Source organism: Meles meles, chromosome 7 (genome assembly GCF_922984935.1).
Source record: "Meles meles chromosome 7, mMelMel3.1 paternal haplotype, whole genome shotgun sequence".
Lineage (NCBI taxonomy): Eukaryota > Metazoa > Chordata > Mammalia > Carnivora > Mustelidae > Meles > Meles meles.
The window spans coordinates 84534209-84555591 of NC_060072.1; the positions used below are offsets into that span (position 1 = coordinate 84534209).

Genomic DNA, 21383 nt, shown 5'->3' on the forward strand with positions numbered 1-21383 from the left:
ATTGTTAGAAGATTAAATACCTCTCTTCTAGTAAAATTCCATTTCATAGTGGGTCAACTGAAAAAAAGAAGAGGATTCAAATATGTGAATTTCATACCATGATCTCTTCATATAAAAAAAGATAGAGATAAATGTCTAAGTACCTCAAGTTTTACTTCTCTTAAAATTTCAAGTTTAGATTTCACTTATTATTCAGATCCTCTTCAAGTATACTAAATTATAGTATTGATTAAAATCAAGAGCACACTTAAAAGACTTCTATGAAGGATCTTGTATTTTCTTTGAGCCTATTCTAATTGCAAAATTCTTATCACAAACTTTCCTAATATTCCCTTAAAAATCTAATATATGCCTTGAAAATTAATTTGACAAAAGTAGCTGTGTTAAAATAACTTAGGAACTATTTTCGTCCCTTGATTTTTGATATGTTTAGCTATATTAATTAACAAAAAAATGTGTAGTCTGGTCTTGACAGAACTCATTTTAAGTTTCCATTCATAGGGAAAACACAGACTTAACACTATCATTTAATGTCCTACATGTTTCTTAAATTCATACATGATGTAATTTCGTATACACTTGATAATATGTCTATGCTCTTTTGATTTTTAAAGCATGGCAAATGCAACATATTCATTTAGTCTCTGATTTGGTTCCAGGACCACTGTAGAAAGAAGTGATGAACCAGAATATGTACCACCTTACAAACAGGAATAAAATGAAAAACATGTAGGTAGTGAATAATGAAGCCAGTCTAAACAGGGAGATGACAAACACTTTAACTGTTCCTCCATATAAGGAATTCATATAAGTACCACCAGGAACAGATTCATGGGTTGGAGGGCAGGGAAAGGGGGCCCAAAGGGTAAGATATGTCCACATAAAGGGATACCTGACTTCCCAGACTATAACACAGTTAACATCAGCAGATTTGCACAATATTCTCCAGGACTCCAGAAGATGAAGAGTCCCCTGGGGCAGAGGCCATCCAAGAAGGCATGAGGGTACCCACGGACCTTGTGGCGGGGAGGCGCTTAAAAGTTCACATGAGATCCCAATAGGTAGAGAGAAAAGGGAAAGACATCCTGGGGGAAAATTGTAGATAGGCTAAAGCACATTCTGGCAAGAGTGAGAACCAGTCTGATTGTAGTGGAGACTTTAAGGGGGAAAAGTAGAATAGAATGGAATAGTCCAGACTGTAAAAGCCGTTAAGTCAAAAAAAAAAAAAAAAAAAAAAAGCCATTAAGTCTACAAAGCACAGAATTTTAGTGGTTAGGATCTCTTGAAATCTTCTGAAAAAAAAAATCAGGGAAGGAAGGCATGCAGGTAGGAAGGTGGAATGGAGATAGAGACAGAGACATGGAGGACAATGAAGAGGCTAAATAATAGTTTGGCTTGGGTGATTTCTGCTGTTATTCTCAGGCAAATAAAAAGGCAGATGGAAAGGATTTAAACTGAGGTCAGTGGTAGTTTGACTCTTTTAGTACTGTTTCCATTTATCACTTTCACTGGTTCATAATACAGGCCATGAATTTTATGTGACTATTCTATGAAAAACAAGAAACTTGCAATAAGACCTTCATTTTCCTTTAAGTACCGAAAAAGACTATATAGTAATACTCCTCCACTTCAGCACCCTTTCCATCCATCTGTGGTTATCATTTTCAAACAGTGCAGAGAAGGTCTTAAAAGAGTGTATATCCCAATATGTTATCTATGGAAAGTACCAAACTGTTGGCTCAAAATAAATCCAGATCATACCTGTGCACTGAATTAACATTTTTCTTGCTCATCTTTAAAATCCTTGATCATCTTGTTAAAATTTCTACCTTTCATGATGTCCTCAAAGAGAAAGTTCCAGCTGGATCAAGGCAAAATGAGTCAACAATTAAAAAAAAAAAAAGCCTTAGCCAGACCATCATGGCATTTTGCAATGATACTGGGAAAGATAACCTCTTGTTCTCATCGGGACTGCACCCAAATTTCTAGTACTAGTCATGAGACAAAATAGTACTTGGGAATAGGATCTGGTTATAGCCAAACTGGAAAATGACAGGTTGAAACCGCAATGACTAAGAAACCAAATTACCTAATTTTTAATAATTTTGTATTGTGTTTGTATCTACATTTACTTCCTTCTCTTTGCTCTGACTTCAATTTCTCTTTAAGTCCCCTACCTTTTTCTTCTCTTTCTCTTTAACTTTTTTATACTCCATTCTTTTTGTGATGCCTTGTTTTCCAGGAAGAGTTGCTTTTAAACAAATTATTTATTTGAGAGAGAGAGAGAGCGCTCATGCACGCTGAATGGAGGGGAAGGGGAAAGGAGAGGGATAGAGAGAATCTCAAGCAGACTCCCTGTCTGGCACAGAGCCCAATGCGAGGCTTGATCTCAGGACCCTGAGATCATGACCTGAGTTGAAATCAGGAGTTGGATCCTTAACTGACTGAACCACACAGGTGCCCCCCCAAAAGTTACTTTTTAGCATTTTCAGCCTTTAGCTTCATAAACTCAAAATCCAATCAAGTAGATCAAGTCCCAAAACTCTATGCCTGTCATCCTACAGTCAATATCAGTGCTTCCAAGTACAAACACATCAATCCAACTATTTCTTATCATATTGTAGGAAAACGTCTATCTGATCTACTAAGCCATTCCCCAAAATGAAAGGTACTAGCACAACTGCAGTTAGAAACAAGATCTTGATTACTTCTTTTTGACATAGGATTCACCCTCTGAATTTTGATTTTCAGGCTTATAGTGCTGAAGAGAATTTGTGATCTTTTTTGATGTCATGCTTTCACACTCCCAAATCTTCAGTTTATCTCTTTTAATATGGATACATGCAAGAAAGGAAAAAAAAAATCCATTCTGAAATGGTACAGAAATCTTCCTAAATTATTCCAATAGCAGAATTTTGTGTTTTCCTGAAGTTGAGTTGAGTACTTCTATCCCTGTGCTACTGTAGTCTTTGTTTCATTTGTAGAAGAATGAAAGCTTTAGGTATTGCTATTGGTATCTTTTTTCACGATTATGTAATTATTAACCTCAATTTACAGAATAAAAAATACAGAATAAAAGAAGATAAAACTGAATATTACTCTGAAGAGTCACATGTCAAAGTAATTGTAGACACAGAAGTAAAGATTAATACTTCCTAATTCTCCTTCAGAACAGCCTCTCAGATATCCATGGAATCTTAGGTCACCTCCATTTTTTTGAGGCTCCAAATGTATTTAAAAATTGAGTTATATCCACTACTTTAGGGTTACTAAAATGTAGTACATTGTCAACATGGCTATTTAGCAAATTAACACTTAAATGCACCAAATGACTTTCAATGGCCTCATTTGAAGATAACTTCAAAAAGTCTACATTCAGGACACTCTCAAAAATGAGGTTCCAAAGGGCTTCCCAGCCCAGGTCCCTGGGAGAGACATGCCTTTTCTGCTCTAAAACTCTCCCTGGCCAAGAAAAAAATGCAATGACCCCTGCATTCTGAGGAAATTGCTTAGTTGATTGCATGCCCCTCTCGTCAACCCAGCTGAGAACACCTTCAGAGTTATACAATGAAGCATTCTGGAAATGTTTGAATTGTCAACTACTATGTTGCAAAATTAGCAAACAAGTTTGGTGCAGATTGACAAACTAACTGACTTTGCCACAGAGCTAAACAGAAAATTCCTTTTAGCCTCAACTGACAGAAAGAAAAAAAAAGTTAGAAGACAGCCCATGTCATCGATATCCTGCTCTCTGCTATTTGCCTTTGAAGCAACTCAAATTCTTGTCCAATTTTAGGTCGTGATTCCTCACTGATATGATGCAGAGAAAAAAATGTATCAGAAGTTCATGCCAGGCTTCTGCCTAAGCATATTTATTAGGGTAAAGAAGAATAACAAGGTCTTATGGCTGATTACAACTTAAATAATACAACGAAATTGTAAATGTTAAATTAGAGCTTCTAAAAGTTGGTTCTAAAGAATGATTCCTACCCTTTGCAATGCCCACTTGAGTAAACAGCACTGGGAAGGAAGGAGATGTGTAACTATAATGATAACAACACACCCAGATAAATCATCTTGTTAATCTCTTTGTACGGAATGCTGTATTAACAAAATGGTAGTTTGGGGGGATTGCCTTTCTAATGAATAGCAAGGGATGGTTTAAAGCTTACATTCTTTGGGGGCCATGGCATGTTAATTTCCATTGCTCTCTTTCACAGTCCCATCAATCCCTTTCCTATAAAAACGAATTCTCTAGCAGAGCAAATTCTATACATCTTGATTTTGTAATTTCATCAGTGATTGGAGATTGTAACCCTGGTGCCCTCTTGTTTGCATTGGGACTCCCAACAGTATCTCGAGCTGTGACTCAGTGACAATTCTTAATGTACCTGCTCTTAGGGAACACACAGGATTTCCTGAGTCAGGGCTGTGCAGTAAATGAAAGGCATAGGTTTCTCCAGGAATGTTCATTTCTCTGGCTGGGCTGTAAGCAACTCTAGGGCAGGGCTGCACTTGTCAGAGCTCTTCATGGACCTGCAGACAGATGTACCATCTTTTGCTACAGGGGTAGAAATGCCCAGTGCAGCAAGATGACCTGAGCTGTTTGTATTTTATGGGTTGCTTGAGTGCAGTTCCTGGAGGGCTGGATGTAAAGTTAGTAGCATCAATTTTTCCTTAAATATTGACTCCATTAAAGTAAACGTCTTCACCTTACTTAGCAGGACAGCAGCAGATAAGAGACATTGGGTTAGGTGGTTTAGGAGGTTTGGGGATGGATTCGAGGATTCTAGATGGATTCGAGGATTCTAGACAGCCAATTTAGATTCATTGTAAACAGTCTCTTTTGCTTGTTTCCCTTGATTAATTTTAGCCTCTGCTTGGGTTATAACGGGTACTGTATAAATGTTGAATTAATGAGAATCTCTATTAAGGACACTGGTTGGATCTGTGCATCCAAAGCCTTTCTTTGGAATTTATATATGAGGTTGTAACAAGCAACATTGTAATAATTATTTCAGCTGACCAATCCTGCAGTAGGTACTTCCTTCTGCTCAGAGCCAATGGCGAGATGGTAGAAAGATTGGTCATACTATATACATTAGCTCCTTTATAATGAGCTGCCTGCCCAGAATATAAAGCAGTAATTACCAATCATGTGCTCAAAGAATATTCAAGGAATAATAAAGACACAGGGAAATTATAAAAGTTTTAAATGCAAGATACAAAATCTACTAGTAATATGATCCCTATGTTTTTAAAATTATGGACATATAATATATACTAACATATGCAGAGGAAAAATGCCTGAAAGTACACCTATCAAAATATGAATAAGCAGTTCTTTTTTTTTTTTTAAGATTCTATTTATTTATCTGACAGAGATCGAGAGAGCACTAGCAGGGGGGGACAATGGGGAGAGAGAAGGAGAAGCAGACTCCCCGCCCAAGCAGGGAGCCAGATGCGGGGCTCGATCCCAGGACCATGGGATCATGACCTGAACTGAAGGCAGATCTGAGCCACCCAGGTGCCCCACGCAGTTATTTCTTGATTGTGGAAATGTAGGTTATCTTTTTTTCCCCTCACCTGTGTTTGCAACTAACTTTAAAAATTATAGATTACTTTCCCTATGAGAGAAACAGTAAACATTTATTAAAAACAAAAGCAACAAAAACAAAGAGTTCCTCTCCTAGGTTTTGCAACAACTGTTAATCAATCCTGGATATTAGCCACTAGCCAAGTGTCTATTTTTAATGAGAATATTTTGGGTGCCTGACCAGCAACAATCAACTCTCTTAAAAAATCTTTGATTCTGAATAGGCACTTATGAGTTATTTAGAGCCCCAACAAAATTATACATGTCCAGTTTGTTCTGAAAGGAAGGATTGGTTTTTTTCCCCACCAGCAGGAGTTACACAAATAGATCTCAAAATGTTGTTGAGAAAAATGGACATCGATTTTTTTTCATAATGCTGTGAGATAGTCAATTTTTGTTATAGTTTACATGTTTAAACATTGGCTCTGAGACAGGTCCAGGGATATGTACCATGTTCATGTGCCAAGAACACACTTATAAACACAACTGTAGTTCAAACTGGCCAAATAGTTATTTCTTTCTGGGGAGCTCCTTTGGCCACTGCTTGGACCACAAAACTTAGAAATATAAGCAGTAGGTAGCTGCACTTCTACAGTAGTCAGAGAAATACCAAAATGGTTGTCTGGGAGAGACCTGTTAGACATAATATGTCTATGATATGTTGATATCATGTTGATATGTTGACATCAAATCCCAATGCTACATGTTTCAGTTTAATTAATTCTCATCACAATTTTCGCCAAAGTTAAAAGGTGAACAACAGAGAATGCATCATCTCTAGTCTTTTTTTTTTCTTTCTTTTTCTTGTTATCAGTAAGTCAATCAAGCAGTCAGTCAATCAGCAGTCAACATTGAACATCTGTTATATGCCCAGAAGGATGCTCATCACTGTCTCCATGTCTTCAGGCTTTCCTTTCACTTTTGAGGAGAACAATGGACTCTGTTTTTTGGGTTTTGTTTTGTTTTGTTTTTCTTATTGACCATGAGCCTTAGAATAACTGGTACTTTACAGTTGACTTGATACACATCAGAGTTCTGCTGGTGTCTACGTGTCTATGATGTGTTATAAGGATTACGCATGCATGCATTCTATGTTACATAGATGAGAGGGACGTCTGTATACCTATATCTAGTCTGTACTTGTATCTGTTAGGAACCACAGCGCTTTCTTTCTTCCTATTCAGAGAAGTCCAGCCTTTATCCTGTGGTTCATAGGCTGTGTTCCTGTAAGTGCATTGTTTGCTCACTGCCATTCCAAACTCTTATCAAATACAGGCTTGCCCTATGAAATGGAGAACACATTCACTCTGGATTCCAAACTCATGGATTTGAATCTGATTCTCATTCTGCTGCTTGCCAGCCGAGAACCTTTAGACAAGTTAGAGATCTTTCCTTCTTCGTACTGCTTCCGACATGCTGTACCGACACATTTGTAACTACACATCTGCCCTTCTGGACCTTGAAGTCCTTGGGAGCAGACACTGTGCCTTATGTAGCACAGCACAAGGCCAGTGAATATAGGCTGTGGAGCTTGAATGCTTAGACTTAAATCCGATTCCCATCCTTCATCAGGGGCGAGCTGTTTGCCATTTCTGTGTGTCAGGCTTCTCATCTATAAAGAGGAGGTAATAACTGTACTCACCTTACACCGTTGTTCTGAGGAATAATGAAATTAATATTTGTAGACAGTTTAGAAGAGTGGCACATAGTAAGTGTTATGTAAGTATCTGCATATTTGAAAGATTGTCTCTAACTTCAAAACCTAGCATGGCACCTACTTAATAGATCTTCATTGAGTAAGTCATGTAAATATTCTGGAACTCAATTTTCTCTTTAAAACTGGTCTAACAAAAGTCATTATACCAGCTAACTGTGAGCTGTCACTGAGATAATGGATGTTTAATCATTATAAATGTAAAAGGTACATGTGATGTTTTTTGTTTTGTTTTGATTTTTGTTTTGTTTTGTTTCTTGCTGTTCGTTTATAAGGGCGATTTGATATTAGCAAAACTGATCATGAAATCGTTTCAGCACAGTTGCTTTGGAAGCGTTCTGTCACTGTTTAATCAGACCGTTATTCCATTTGTTAAACTATTGATTAGCACTGTAGAAAAACTAGAATACGGCAGGTTTTGACCCTGACCCATGGAATCTCAGAAAACAAGCTCGTAAGAAGACATGATTTGCAATGCGTTTGTTTAACATTAACCAACCTGTGAAGCTGATCAGCACCATGGTACACATCCCTGGACCTGTCCTCAGACCCAGTGTTCAAGTGTGTAAATATACTTGTAGATTTCAGAGGGGTTGGGGGGTTGGTTTGGCTTTGCTTTGGTTTATTTTTTCTTTTTGGTGAGACTGACAAAACGTGAAGACTCAAAGATATATCAAGAACACATTTTTCAAATGCTAAAAAGTAAGTGACTTACATGTTGCTTACACTCTAGGATTTGAAATTGTTGGGCATTTTAGTACTCATTCTCAACCTGGCCAGTCCCAGTTCTGGTCTAATCGTCATCACTTAATTCAGTTGCAAGACGCTTTTCATCATTATCAATCTGTGGATGAATAAGAGGGCAACAGGAACGGATGACTGGCTCTCCAAGGCAGCTTCATGAGCAAACAGAACCCCATAACTTCCATCTTTATGTCTCTTACATACAAAGAAGTCTTACAAGCATGCCTAGATGCTACTTCTCATTAATTCGAGGTTAACCTGGATACGATTGTTAGAATCTGAATTGAAGTTTAAAAGACCGTGCAGTCAAATCCTTGGTTAATTTCAGTTCAATTCATTCTTTGTGATATAGACATGAAGAAACATACATGCAGATGTTTTCCAACAGAAGCTTTTTAGAAATTAAAAAGAACATTGATTAAAATCTTTAACATTCTTATAAAATATTCTTAAACTAGCTGGGAAACATGCCAGTTTTTTTTTTAGCCATAGGGTGGAATGGGTATAAATGCGAGTAAGTGTACCGCTGATGGAAGGTAGGGTGATGTACGCTCTCGTATTTTATTTTCTTTCCACCTCTTCCCCTTTTAAGGAGTTGGTCTTCCGGTTGCTGACGTACTGAGCTGATCTCACCCGAGTGTGAATATGTTCGCATGCACAAGTCCCTGTTGTCCTCCAAAACAGAGTAATACTGAAGTGTATTTATTAAACAAGTATAGACGTCTTTAGGTTTGGTACCTACCCAGACTACGAAGATTCATGGTCTCAACAACCCACTTTGAATTTTATAAGGCAAATGTAGTTTTAAAAAAATCAGTTCTGGGGCGCCTGGGTGGCTCAGTGGGTTAAAGCCTCTGCCTTCGGCTCAGGTCATGATCTCAGGGTCCTGGGATCGAGCCCCACATCGGGCTCTCTGCACGGCGGGGAGCCTGCTTCCTCCTCTCTCTCTGCCTGCCTCTCTGCCTAGTTGTGATTTCTCTCTGTCAAATAAATAAAATATTAAAAAAAAAATCAGTTCTGCTATTTGGCCGTAGTATAACCACAGCTAGTCTGCTGAATTTGACATTGTCCAATGTATAGGCTGGTTTTCCTGGGCACAAAACCCAGGTTTTCCTGTACCAAAGCCAGATAAAGAAAAGAAACAATAGGAGCAAGAGCTACACTATGAAATAGGAGAGAGAATGAGGCCATAGGGAGCTGCTGGAAGCCTCCCTAAGATTTTACTTGGTGTGTTCTGGTCATGTTCTGGATCACAAGAAACATTATTTAAATATTTCTTAAATATCCAATACAGCTTATTTTTATTACACTAATAGAAGGATTGAGAACTCTGTGGCAAAAAGACGAAACACATTTTCGAATGTCTTAGAGAAATCTCCTTATGATGACCTCAGTTAGCTAAATCATTCCAGCTGGAGTGAAAAACTGAGGGCTCTGTTTATTCTCTTTCCTGGGATTTCAGCAAATAAAAGCACTCAGTTTTTATTATAGACATCATCATAAATGTTTGGATATATCCAAATGATTCATTTTTAGTATGCAGAAATAGATGAGGTCAACTGGCTTTTGTGGCATGTGAGTTTTCACCTAAAATGTTTAAGAAATGATATTCTTTTAAAGCATCCCATTAGCTCACCTAATCACAATTCATTATCCTATGTTGTGGTCACTGAAATCAATTGAGAATTGGCACAACTGATACATAAGAGTACATCTGTATTGACCAGATTTGGGAAGAAAATTATTTTTCAAGGGCCCTTTGTAGTTAGAGGGTTTAACCTATTCTCAATAGCTCTATGAATCCTACGGAAATGGTCCTCACTTTATGTCATAAGTAGATGGGTAAATTAAGACCTCTTTTTATTTTTTAGTTCCTTCCTTCCTTATTTTTGCACAGACCAGTAGCTTATTAAAGAAGGCATGTGTATTCTTTGTTTACTTTTCTGTAAGATAATGACATGTAAAGAGCTTACAACAGGGCTTGGGATATAGTAGGAAGCTAAGTAAATATTACTTATTGTTGTTGCTGGTTGTATATTTTTAAATCCGTGAGCCACATAAAGTAGCCTAGGTTTTTAAAATTTTTATGAGAACCTACTCTTTTTTTTTTTTAAGATTTTATTTATTTATTTGAAAGAGAAAGAGAAAGCACAGAGGGAGAGGGAGAAGGAGAAGCAGACTCCCCACTGAGCAGAGACCCCGATGTAGGGCTTGATCCCAGGACCCTGAGATCATGCCAAAGGCAGATGCTTAACCGACAGAGCCACCCAGGTGCTTCTATGAGAACCTACTCTTAAGCAGGACATTATTTTTGAAGAATAACTATCATATACCAACCAAGCCGTAATTCAAAAATTTTACTTGGTATTCTTGCCTGAAAACCAAATGGCAAGTTTAATTTCGAGGCCTACTGGTAAACAGTTCGGGAATGGCCTCCAAACTTCTATTATTTATAATATTCACAGATCTCCAGAAGAAATGGCTTTCCTTTTATTTCCTGTTGTAGGGCCCCTTGAAACATTCAGCCACTTGGGCATTAGCATTTGTTGTCTTGTGTGAACTTGTCACACAGTTCACTTTTCACATGAAGGACACTCTGAAGAAACAGATATTTGTAACAGAAATGGCTACAAAGTCTTGATGCCTCCGGTAGTACCTGAGTCTGCTGCAATGTCTGTTTACTCTGGTCTGGTCTTTAATAAAAGATGCAGACTTGCCTTGACAACCACTGCAACACAAAGCATAGATGTGTTTCTAAGATAAGGAGAACTTATTTTTTATTAAAGGAACATTCAAAAATATGTTAGATGTACATAATAGTGACTCTGGCAGAGAAGACACAACCCTAGCAATATGAGAATTGGGGTTCACGACTATCATTTTATTAAAAACATAATATGGAAATACGCCTTATTTTTATTTTGTCTGATATTTTCTATGTATGTTTGGAGTTTATTTGTGAAAAGTGGACCCCAAAGAATTGAGAAAGAACCCCGAACACTCTATAGAAATAATTTCTTATAGAAATAATTTTCTATATAGAATATATATATATTCTTTATAGAAAAAAAAATTTTTTTTAAAGATTTTATTTATTTATTTGACGGAGAGAGATCACAAGTAGGCAGAGAGGCAGGCAGAGGGAGAGAGGGAAGCAGGCTCCCTGCGGAGCAGAGAGCCCGATGCGGGGCTCGATCCCAGGACCCTGAGATCATGACCTGAGCCGAAGGCAGCGGCTTAATCCACTGAGCCACCCAGGGGCCCCTCTATACAAATTTCTAAAGAGCAAATGTAAAACATTTCTTCCTTGGTTATTGTGAGAATATTATTTATACTTTATATGTCAGAAGGATAAATGACTCAGGCTTCTGTGGCCTCATTAGTGTATTTGGTGACCGAAATCCCATGGAATTTGTGGTCTGCCATACCTATTTCCTTACTTTCTCTATTCAAAAGTAGACTGTCCTAATTTATTTTTCTCAATTAATTTTGGAAGAAAATAAAAGAGCAATAAAAATGTACTCATATAGGCTACAGAATTGTTTTTCTAAATTGGCAAAATTAAAAAATTGTTTTTCTAAATTGGCAAAACTTAAAATGCTTACAAATCTACAAACTCAGAAATATATACATATATCATAGTTTTACTAAAGGAATTACAAAGGGGCACCAAACGGCTTTTTATTTTAATTCTGATTATTTCTTTTTTAAAGTAACTATGTAGGAAGTAACAGCTCAGAGGAACTAGGGGATATGGGTATAGAGTAACTTCTCACCAGTTGAGGGGATCAAATTCTTAAAGTCTATGACAGGAGAATTCCAGGTTGGGTAACTTAATAGCTTATGGGGCTTATGGAGAAAATATAGTTTATGGGGCTGGGGCCAAGCCTGTGTGAATCTGTAAAACATTTTTACACTCATAAAAGTAAAATATTACCAATGATGTTATTACATATTTTAAATTGGTAATAGTAAAGACAATTAAATTTATATTTTTCACTTTTTGCTCACTAAAATGTCTTTAGAATCTCTCCCAGAGTTCCAACAATTGCAAACTCGTACTCCTTTGTTGCACATAAATACACATCTACTGGGACACATTCTTAGTGTATGACCTTATTTCCATAAAATGTTTAATGCTTTTTTGAGCTTATGGATTAGCGGCATTGTCTCCTCCTTGCTATCTCCCAGTGTGGGCCCAGGAACAAGATGAATGTAGATGCTCCAGATGGAGAAACTTCTGGAAGCCTTCATTAACCTGCTAGGCCTAGATGAGTAGATGTTTCTCAAGCCTATTCCTCTGTCTCTCAAAGCAGGTGTTTCTAACCTGGGACATAAAAACTACAAACTGCTTGGATCTCCGTCCCCTTGAAGCAAGAACCCAACAGGACTGACCCCGAACCCTATGTTCCCCTGAGGTGTTCCAAGCCTTCACACAAAAGCATTTCTTCTTACTGTGCATCCATTTTTCTTTCCTTTCCATTTTCAGCCTCAGTTCTTACTCTTTTCCCCTCTATTATCCTCAACTGGACTGACTGGGACTTTATACGTACTGCTTGGTGTTAAATTCACATGAGTTTGGAAAAGATGTCATGAAGCAGATCCATAAGTGAGTTTTGCAGTTGCATGGCTGATCACAGTTAAAAATTATGAATCATTTAAAATATGATGCTAATGAAACAACAAAATTATTAATGAAGGCTGTATGTCCGTGAAAAAGCATTTCCTAGTTTATATGGCTAATGTAAGCATAAGTGTTAAATTCCCTTATTTTTCAACAGCTGAACAAAACAAAGAGCGATCGGATTAAAGTTAAAAGCTGGCAGGTCTCTGAAAAGGTCTGTGTTTGGCTTTCATCTTGGGAGACAGGGCCTGTACGTCCTTCTGGCATAGTAGCAGGGAGAGCTAGAAGTGTGAACTTCATAATTCTAGAATCTCGTTCTTATGGGATAATCAAATAATTTAGGTCCTTCCTCTTCTGGGAGTCTTTGGTCAGCAGTTAGGAGAGTACAGGGGCATGTCCATGAATTGTGCCATGCCAGCATCTTAAAAGGACAGCTTAGACAAATCACAAACCTAGGGAGCACCTCTCCCTGAGTCCTATTTTCAATCATTCCAAACCACGTCCCCCTTTTATTTAAATATATCTACATGATGATTTTATTTTACTTTGAAGCTGACTTGGTTTTAGGCAAACCAGACTTAGGGAATAGGAAAAACAAGTGCCTTGTTCCTTAGGCATGATTTTCTGATGATCTTTAGCAAAGGTGTTCCAACATCAGCCCCTAAAATGAAATGTTTCATTATTTAATTTAGGTGATATACCGTAATTCGTTTCTATTTCTTATTATGGAAAATTTCCAATGTATACAAATGAAGGTAGAATAATATAGTATAACACCACAGATGCATTATTTAGCTTGAGCAATTACCAACCATGGCCAATCTTACATTCATACCACCCCTCCCCCTCCATTATTTTTAAAGCAAATCCCAAGTATGTGATTTCCTACTAAATATATCTGTGTATAGTCAGCAATCAAAAAGTACTTTTTAAAAAGTAGTCATGTGGCACAATTTTAAAAATCAAGGCAACCTACTGACTACTGGTGATTTTTTTTTTTTAAGATTTTATTTATTTGTGTGTGTGTGAGAGAGAGAGAGTGTACACATGTGAGCACGAGCAAGGGGGTGGGCGTAGAGGGAGAAGCAGACTCCCCCACTGAGCTGGGAGCCCAATGTGGGACTCCACCCCAGGACCCCAAGATCGTGACCTGAGCCAAAAGCAGACGCTTAACCACTTAACCTTCTGAGCCATGCAGGTACCCTATTGGGGATGTCTTGAGACAATTTAGAGAAAGCTGAGTAAGCACTTGGGGGAGGAGGCCAGTACACATTTTGAAACCTGACCGAAGAGCATTTCAGGTTGGCCAGGTTCTATCAGGAGGGAGTGTTAGGTAAGTCATGGATATTAAAAAGAAGGATATTTGGGCAAAACTGAGCAAAATGTAGGCTGGAAGATCCTCAAGGAAACAGGCAAAGAAATGACAAGGTATAATTGTTCTTTAAAAGAGAAGCAATTTTATAAGGGTTAGATTTTAAGAAGGGAGACTATTGAAGCTTGAGCATGACATTTTAAATCAACGAATTCAGAATATGGGAAATTTTCTAGGACAAGTGACTTGGTTTCCCCATCCAATAAATTGCAAGAGAGAAAAAGAGAGATGAGGCTTGGTTGAACTTAGGCCTCTTAAGTCTCTTTGATTCTGTATCAATCAATGAGTATGTAAACCCCGTTTGAGACAATCAGGCCTATGTGAACATGGCCTGGATATTCGATATTAAGAAAATGGTTCATTTAAGGTGTGATAATTTGGTTTCTTTAAGACTTATCTTTGTGAGATAGATACTGAATCCTACATGGGTCAAATTATATGATGACTTGGATTTGCTTGGAAATAATGTAGTAATGGTTGTGATAAGGGTAGCAAGGAGGAAAGGTATGGATAAGGATAAAACAGAACAGACAGGTATCAATAGTTGTTGAAGTTTTGTGAAGACAGAGTGTTCTTTTTCTACACGCAACTTTGGAATACATTAGAAATTCTTTATATTAAGAAGGTTTAAGTTTCTTAGTTTAGAACTTCTACACATATTTTTCTTGATATCTCTCCCAAAAGTCTGAAAGCAGAAGGAAGATGCTATAAATTCCTTCAACCAACCAGAAATTTCTATTACCTAACATCTTTGTGTTTTGATAGATGAAGTTAACAATAGGATAAGCCTAAGGCACACTAAAACATTAAATCATTTTCAATAAAATTCGAATTTTAAAATGGATCTTGCTGTATTCTAATTCTTTGAAATTTGACAATCTATGGCAGGTATAATCTCCTCTTAACCAGAACACTGTACTCTCTAATTATGTAACAGAGTTTTTCTCAATCCTTAGCTAGACAAATGAGACTTGTAAGCAGAATTCTTCTCTTCTGTGTCTGTGAAATTTATGAATATCCATGTGTGCATGTATCCCTCTGTGAATTTTGGAGGACATCTTAGAGGTTGGGGATTATTATTTTGAAATACTTATACACAGAGAGGTCCACTCACTTGACAAAGAGTGATTACTGAATGTAGGGCCCCAGGAATAGTATAAAATCAGAATCTATATGTGACTATCTGCCCCACCCAACCCAAATCCGATCTACTTTGCAATTTATTTAAAGAACTGCTGTTCTGTTTGTAATCACATGCTATGGTCTAAACACATCATTTTTAGATCTGTACTTCAAAACACGAAAAGGGTTTGTTTAGACATCAGTGTAAGCAAGAGAGCACTAATGGTTCTGCCTTTGATTGGAATGAAGCTATGCTTCAGTGAAAGACCAACCAATTTGTAGGGGAGTATCAGAAAACCTACTAATTTGGTATTATGCAGATCAAACCACCAGTTAATTTACTGAACTTTTCACTTTCCTAAGGCTACAGATTGGATCTGTAATAGCTTCACGGACAGATGACTCGTCATGAAACTATTTTAATGACTCTCTGAAGCCAATATCTAGGATGTGTTCCCTTCTTCTCAGAAATTAATTCATCATTTGATTACTGTTTACCAAAAATAAAATATGTGCCAAGCCACACATAGTTTTGTTAGATCTAAGAAGGAAAGAATCTTTCTGCTTCAATCTCTCTGGGTCGCATCTTCGTGGGTGGGATTAGAGATTGTCTCCTGTGTGGATAGGCATAGAGGGACCCTGTCCCTTCTGATGACAGCAGTTATGGTTAAGAGACACAGAGAAGCCTGAACAATCAAGTTTTCTAGTCTACAACCTCCACTCTGACCATAAGTCTGCAGTCTCATTTTTTTATGTTCTCATTAGTAATAATCATATTTGTGACAGCCAGCCCTATGCTAAGCCCATCACATATACTAAATGAGTAACACCCTCACCTTTGGGGTAAGTAATATTATTATCCCCATTTTACAAGTGAGGCTTATAACTCCTCTGATGCTCAAGAGGATTGAGTAATTTACTCAAAGAGGAAACCTAATGAATAAGTGAGTAAGCCAGGATGTGCAGTCACACATCTAACTGCAGAGCCCAGCTCCCTAACAGCATTCCATCACCACTGGGTACCTACTTTTTGTTGGACACTATTCATAACAGGATACTGTCTTCAAGACATGGAACTGAGCTGGAGAGCTCAGTGTGGGAGCTGGGGCAAACAGAACAGGTATCATGGAAGAAGAATGGTATGACTCCAGAGAGAGAGGAAGGTGGTTCCAGGCAAGAGAAATGGGATCAGAAGTTTGGCTCCAGTTTTACCCAAACAACTACAGTCTACTTTAGCTCACATGGGATGTCTGTGTAGAGTCTGGCTAAGATTCACCTTGACTGCCAGGTTGAGGAGTTTGAACTTTCCGGAATTCTGGTGTAAAGAATAATGTAAAACATTATATATGGTGTCATTCTTCAAAGGGTGGATACTGCTATAGTATTACAGAGTTGTTTGAAAGGAATTGTACAGCTGTTTGGTTTTTGTCAACATTGATGTAGTACATGAAGCATTTCTATTTTATTTTTCTTTCAGGGAAGTTCTATTTTTTTTTTTGTTTTTAAAGAAAAAGTTTAAGAAACAAATACCCCCCTCACCACACACACACACACCACCACCACCACCAGTTACCCTTTCAATCAAGAAACAAAGCCTGTAATGTGGGAACATAGCCTGTGTCTGCATTTCATATCACACCTTGGAATGGCTGTCATTATTAGTTAAATAAGTAAATAGCATAATATAAGAGAGGTAAACAAAATTCAGCAAACCTTTTGGTCAGTCTCCTGACTTGGATGGAAGTGTTCGCTTCCTACAGATTGCAGAGCCACGGTCTCTGTCCTGTCCCACGCTGTGGGACCCCTACCAGAGATATAATCCACAAGAACAGCCTGCAAAGCTATGTGAGGTGTCTAACATTTACACAAAAATAAAATAAAAATAAAACAAATTACACAGACAGTACGAAGATTCTCTTCCATTTGGAAAGATTTGGCAAAGCAGATTTGCCTATAAAAAGAGTTATAAATGAGTTGAGTTATAACAGTTCTGTATGTGTTTCAGATTTGGAACCAGCATCCCCTCCCTACCCTCCATCTACTGGCGAAGTCTGGAATAAGGACTTATTTTTCTGGTAACAGAAATCATTAAAATGGTGACTCAACGCAATGCCTTCAGCTGGACTTGGATCTAGTCAGGGCTCTAGACTGAGAAGTCTGTATTTTGTGAATTGATACTATGTATCCGAAAGCCCAAAGAGTGAAAATCTAAAATCACAAAGGGGTGTTTATACTTTCAAATGGCAGTGGCCATTTGTTCTCTCCTTTGTGTGGGGAGGACAGAGTCAGGGCAAGAACTCTCCCACAGGTATTGGCTGAAGGGAGGCATGGAGTCAAACTCTTCTAGATACTGCTTAGAAGTGTGGCATTTCCCTTAGCGAGCTACAGCCTTTGGAGAGTCGAGATTCCCCTTGGTTGTGGATGTTCAGGTGAAAAGTCAACGTCCTCCTTTGAAAACCTGACTTAAGTGAACTCTGGGAGATGCTCCTCCCACCGGTGGGTGGCGCCAGTGGTCAGAATAGAACATTGACAGTCTCAGGACCCTTGATGGTTGCCCAGGGACTAAAAATGTTATTTTTGACTCTGGTGACCCCTTGTCAAACTGGAGAGCCACTCATGGTCATTTCCAACCGGGACCCTGAGTTATCAGCTATGTGACTGAGCACAGACTGACAGGGATTCCTACTGCAGAAGCATTTTTTAAATTAGTTTCAGGAAATCTGAGTGGTCCTAACTAAAGATAAAAACTAAACTAAAGATAGAAACTAACTAAAGATAAAAACCACAGAATAGATTCTCCTATTGGTGTGGAAATCTTAAAAAGTGCCAGGTTTTCTATCTTAACTGTCTAACTACATACTTTGCTCTGCCACCTTCCTTTTCTCCTTTCCACTCCTCCGGTGGTGTCTGTTTTGAATTAAAATGTAGTTTATACCTCCCTTTGCCCTATCACACACAGATGTCATTTTAAAGTCAAAAACATCCAAATTTTGTCCTCACACTTTTACCAAGTACCCTTAGCATCCGACTGAAGTTCTAGACAAAGATATCAATTGAGAAAAAACCTCACCACTAAATATGGTGACACAACTGGAATAATATGCAGCAATGAAAAGGACCCAACTATTGATACAACAACTTGAACGGATCTCAAGAATGTTATGCCCAATGGGGGTTAAAATCAACCTCAATATGATTTTGTTACCTAACAATAGGATAATATGATTTTGTTACCTAGCATTCACAAAACAATTAAAATATAGGGACAGAAAATATCTCATTGACCAGGGAAGGGAGAAGGAGGCAAGACCAGGGAAGGGAGAGGATTCGCACAAGGGAGAACTTCCCGGTGATGGAAGTTCTGTATCTTGGTCATGGTGGCGGCTGCACAAATCTGTGCGTGTGATAAAATGACGTGGAAGCTAGGCATCCATTTTGTACACACATGTTGCACCAACATCAATTTCCTGGTTTTGATCTTGTATGAAAATTACATTGGATGTAACCATTGGAGGAACCTGGGTCAAACGTATATGGGGCCTCTCTGTGCGACCTTTACAACTTCCTGTGACTGTATAATTACTTCAAAATAAAATGTTTAAATACGTGTAAGTCCACCAAAGCATGGATCCCTCTGTACAGCAAGTATAATTAAATATAGCATAGTGACACGTGCATCTTTTTTTTTTTTTAAGTGTGCTCTTTTTAGAAAATTGCTTCAGAAACCCAAAAGAAATAATATAGGGGTGAAATGTGTTCTCGGGTCTGTAATAAAACCACCCCATGTATGCAGTGCTCTCAACCATCTGACTGTTTTTCAAGCACTCACAAAGCCCCGGTGGAAACAAGAATGCTTTTAGTTAGATCACTTTCACAGTCAAGATCAGTCCCATCATACAGTTTATAAAAACATTTTGCATCTATGGACCACATTCCTTCCATCTGGAGAAAGTGCAGAAAATAAGACCATAGCCTGAGTATAGCCCCTCCTTGCAGGCAGAAAACCTTCCATAACACAGAACGGGCTGCCCTCCCCCTTTCCTCGTTTTTCAGTTGCTCTCTACCTCTCTTTCCGAGTTCATCTCACTCACTCGCCTGGTTTCTCTAGCGCAGTCCCAGCAAAAGCAGGCAAGCTTGGGAACGGTGCCTGTCCCCCACACGGCGGCTGCCCGTGGTCCTCCCTGGCGCGGCAACGCAGCTCCTGCTCCCAGCGCCGCCCGCACGTACCCAAGGACGGCGGGGCAGGATGCGTGTCCCCGGTGAGCCCCCAGCCACCGCCTGAGATGCTGCTGGAAGGCGCCCATTCGGACACTGCAAACACCCGGACGCCCGACCAGCTGTCGGCCAAAGTTGCCTCTTGGGGGAATTACATCTTTTTTTTTTTTCCTTTCTTTTTCTTCTTTAACATTTTTATAGTACCCCGAGTGTACCCAGTGTTATAAAATTATGCCAAAACAAAGAGCAAAGTCCTTGTCCTAGGAGTATGCGGTGTAAAAAGGCGCGAATGACGCAAGGTAAAATGACAGGACAAACACGGGGTGGATGGGGAGGAAGTTACCCTGAAACGTTAAGCTAGAATCAATAAGACTTTCAGTGGGCCCAAAAAATGGTAAAGCCAAGTTAGGACTGGGAAAAATAGAAGTAAGGGGTTGCAGCCCTCGGAAGAGGGATATTTTGGAGGGCTTATTACCCCGAGTCATCACATTCATCCATAAGGTAGGTATTAGCAGCCCATCTAATTGGAAAACCAGGGTTTCTTTTAACTGTTTAAAAAACACCCCAATGCCCACCATGTGCCATACATAATTTTATTTTACCTTCTAAAAGCCTCATGAAGTAGGAAGTGTTTCCCTCATTTTATAGGTGACGAGAAGGAAGCAGTCAGGCTAAGACATTAGCTCTCTCCACATCACTCAGGTAGGAAGTGGGAGAGCCAGAGATGGAAGCAGCCAAGAGCCGAATCCAGGAAGCCCCACTGTATGATGGCACAGGCATTCCTTTCCACACGCCCCGCTTCCCCAGCCCACGTGCTTAATTGTGCGCAGTAACGCACGCTGCATAAACAATTTAATTAAACAATATTTATATAGACTGTCAGCAGTGCATACATTCACCTTGCAGAGGCCTTTCATATTTCAGGGAGAACATGCTTCCCTGAAGAATAAGTACTATTGTAAAAAACACAAGAGGTTTGTTCTCCTTCCTTCCTTCATTCGGCCAACATGGACGGGTAGCTGTTTGTGCCGGGCACCACGGGAGGCCCCACAGAGACAAGAACGACCAGAAGAGGCAAGAAGGAGAGAAAACAAGGGAACTGGAGATGATGTTCATTTTAATGACGGAGGCACACTAGATTTATCGGGAGAAATAGGGGCAAATAGCCAACAGGAAATAAGGGAACATTTCAACCTTATTATACAGGGAATGATGTTATTCTGGGCTGGACTGCCCTGCGTATTCTTTATCCCTCTTTTCATTTCCTCTCTTCTGTTTCCTTCATTTTAGATATGACAGAGGAAAACACACTGTCAAGGAACATCTAGTATAGACATTTGTTAACATTTCAAATACTTCTCTGGGTAGCAGAGTAATACCATTAAACAGTAATGTCTGTCCTACACTGAGTGCTCACTATGAATCGGGCATTAGTTTAAGCATTTTACATGTGTTAACTCATTTAATCCTCATAACAATCCCATGAGGTAGGTGCTATTATAATCTCATTTTGTAGCCGAAGAGATTGAGGCTCAAAAAGATTAATATACTTGCCCAAGGATATAATGCTAAAAAGTGGAGGATATAATGTATTAACTGAAATTAGGTTTTGGATTATTTGTGGATTTCATTTACCCTTTGAATTCCCTTCCAAATAACAGTTTGACTACAAGTATTTTATAAGCGTGGAAATGGTGCAGAAGCATACAGATCTCTGAGCTAGGGATGAGAGATTGTTATGAAACAAGAGACCCTAAAGAAACCTAAAGAGACCCTAAAGAAACAAGAGACCCTGGGAGTTGTGTTTTCCAAGTCCGCCAACAAAAGCCAGAATCTTAACCGGCATAAACATCTACTTTGGAGCTAGGAGGTTGCCATCATGACTGTTACTCCAGGCCCTATCTCATGTTATTTTTTTAAATGCATTTTTCCTTCCAGACTCTTATGTGCCACACTAAAATAAATCAAGCCACTAAAAACTAAAATAAGGAGAGAA

The 21383-nt window shown here is 38.7% G+C and overlaps 1 protein-coding gene across 1 annotated transcript in view; it reads right to left on the bottom strand.

Annotated features, from left to right (window-relative positions):
- SLC38A4 (solute carrier family 38 member 4) overlaps nt 1-19536 on the bottom strand; it is a 56176-nt gene extending 36640 nt beyond the window's left edge. The window contains exon 1 of the mRNA XM_046012190.1: nt 19400-19536. The gene's annotated coding sequence lies outside the window, so the exon portion shown is untranslated. The remainder of the gene's footprint in view (nt 1-19399) is intronic.
- Between the last annotated feature and the right edge of the window lie 1847 nt (nt 19537-21383).